The 2,715-nt window shown below is 51.9% G+C and overlaps 1 pseudogene across 1 annotated transcript; it reads left to right on the forward strand.

The window, feature by feature from the left end:
- The first annotated feature begins 372 nt into the window (after positions 1–372).
- LOC105004568 lies at positions 373–2,591 on the forward strand (annotated as a pseudogene). Its single transcript, XR_827240.1, has one exon. The product of XR_827240.1 is annotated as a dnaJ homolog subfamily C member 11 pseudogene (transcript).
- The last annotated feature ends 124 nt before the right edge of the window (positions 2,592–2,715 follow it).

Genomic DNA, 2,715 nt, shown 5'->3' on the forward strand with positions numbered 1-2,715 from the left:
GCACTTTCACCTTTCACTTTCATGCATTGGAGAAGGAATTGGCAACCCACTCCAGTGTTCTTACCTGGAGAATCCCAGGGACAGGGGACCCTGGTGGGCTGCCGTCTATGGGGTCACACAGAGTCGGACACGACTGAGCGACTGCACTTTCACCTTTCACTTTCATGCATTGAAGAAGGAAATGGCAACCCACTCCAGTATTCTTGGCTGGGAAATTCCATGGAGAGAGGAGCCTGGCGGGCTACAGGCCATGGGGTCGCTAAGAGTTGACCGCAACTATGCACACACACACACACATGCAAAATATACTTTATACATGCTTTTGGAAAATAAAGTATTAAAGCATATAAAATATTTTAAAGATACTTTTTCTTGTTTTTTGAAGTATACTTTTAAAGTAAAGTACTAAGATGGCGACAGCCTTGAGCGAGGAGGAGCTGGACAATGAAGACTATTACTCGTTGCTGAACGTGCGCAGGGAGGCCTCTTGCGAAGAGCTAAAAGCGGCCTACCGGCGGCTGTGCATGCTTTACCACCCCGACAAGCACAGAGACCCAGGGCTCAAATCGCAGGCCGAGCGGCTGTTTAACCTCATTCACCAGGCTTATGAAGTGTTCAGTGACCCCCAGACCAGGGCCATCTATGACATCTATGGCAAGAGAGGACTGGAGATGGAAGGCTGGGAGGTTGTGGAAAGGAGGAGAACGCCAGCTGAGATCAGAGAAGAGTTTGAGCGGCTGCAGCGCGAGAGGGAGGAGAGCAGGCTGCAGCAGCGCACCAACCCCAAGGGGACCATCAGTGTTGGCATTGACGCCAGTGACCTTTTTGATCGCTATGAGGAGGAGTACGAGGATGTGTCCGGAAGTGGCTTTCCACAGATTGAAATTAACAAGATGCACATATCACAGTCCATTGTGGCACCCCAACAGCTTCAGACACAGCCATCCTCTCTGGAAGCCTCTCAACCCAGAATGGGAATGGAGGGGGTTCCATTAACTTTGCGCTCAGACGAGTCACTTCTGTGAAGGGCTGGGGAGAGTTAGAATTTGGAGCTGGGGATCTGCAGGGGCCTTTATTTGGCCTGAAGCTGTTTCGTAATCTCACACCAAGATGCTTTGTGATGACACACTGTGCCCTGCAGTTTTCATCCCACGGCATCCAGCCGGGCCTCACCACTGTCCTGGCCCGGAACCTGGACAAGAATACGGTGGGCTACCTGCAGTGGCGCTGGGGCGTCCAGTCAGCCATGAACACCAGCATCGTCCGGGACACCAAGACCAGCCACTTCACTGTGGCCCTGCAGCTTGGAATCCCTCACTCCTTCGCACTCATCAGCTATCAGCACAAATTCCAGGATGACGACCAGACCCGAGTGAAGGGGTCCCTGAAGGCCAGCTTCTTCGGGACGGTGATGGAAGCAGAGAGGAAGATCTCCAGGCACAGTGTCCTCGGGGCGGCTGTCAGCGTTGGAGTCCCACAGGCCGTTTCCCTCAAAATCAAGTTAAATAGGGCCAGTCAGACCTACTTCTTCCCTATCTACCTGACAGACCAGCTGCTGCCCAGCGCCGTGTTCTACGCCACCGAGGGGCCGCTCCTGCTGTACTTCGCTCTGCACCGCCTGGTCATCAGACCCTACCTCAGGGCTCAGAAGGAGAAGGAACTGGAGAAGCAAAGGGAAAGCACAGCCACCGACATCCTGCAGAAGAAACCAGAGGCAGAAGCTGCTGTTTGGTTGATGCAGGAATCTGTCCGAAGAATAATCGAGGTCGAAGAGTCCAGAATGGGGCTCATCATCGTCAATGCCTGGTATGGAAAATTTGTCAATGACAAGAGCAAGAAGAGCGAGAAGGTGAAGGTGATCGATGTGACCGTGCCCCTGCAGTGTCTGATGAAGGACTCCAAGCTCATCCTCACCGAGGCCTCCAAGGCTGGGCTGCCCAGCTTCTACGACCCGTGTGTGGGTGAAGAGAACCTGAAAGTGCTTTACCAGTTCCTCGGGGTCCTTCATCAGGTGATGGCGCTCGACAGCGAGGCACTCAGGATACCAAAGCAGTCTCACAGAATTGACACTGATGGATAAACTACTTGAGAAGCCAGATTCAAAAGGGGCTGCAAAAGAATTTCCCCAGGAGTCAACAAATTTTGGAAAGAAGCAGGGAAAAAAACCCAGAATCAGATGTTTATTTTGTATTTGCATAGAAAGTGGTACTGGCTCAATTATGTGAAGGGACACACAGATGCCCCAAGGCAACCCCACCAGGACCGGAACCGCAGCTGGGCCCGAGTCTGTTTCCAAGGATCACGTCCCCGCAGGGAAGGCCCGGCCCCCGGGGCCTCAGGGTCCCTCAGCCCGCTGAGCCACCCAGTAGCTCTCTGTCTGCCGTGAGGTATTTATGAACACCTTGCCCTCATGCCCGTGACCGTGAGCTACCTTTCCTAAAATCCACACTGAACACAGAAAACAAAGTGGAAGGAGGGAAGCCGTTCCCAGGAGCAGAGTCTCTGGATCAAGGGAACGCCTGTTGAGTCACCTTCCTGCTGAAATGTGACTGCGTGAATCTGGACAGGATGGTGTGGGTTTATAAATCTACTTTTTACCTGAGGAAAAAAAAAAATAAAGTAAAGTACTATCAAAGAAAAATCTGAAAAGAAAGTTGCAGTAGTTAAACCTTGTGGTGTTAAATAGAACACTAGATATTCAGACCAGTGGGACAG

The sequence above is a fragment of the Bison bison genome, unplaced genomic scaffold (assembly GCF_000754665.1).
Source record: "Bison bison bison isolate TAMUID 2011002044 unplaced genomic scaffold, Bison_UMD1.0 scf7180017864480, whole genome shotgun sequence".
Classification (NCBI taxonomy): Eukaryota; Metazoa; Chordata; class Mammalia; order Artiodactyla; family Bovidae; genus Bison; species Bison bison.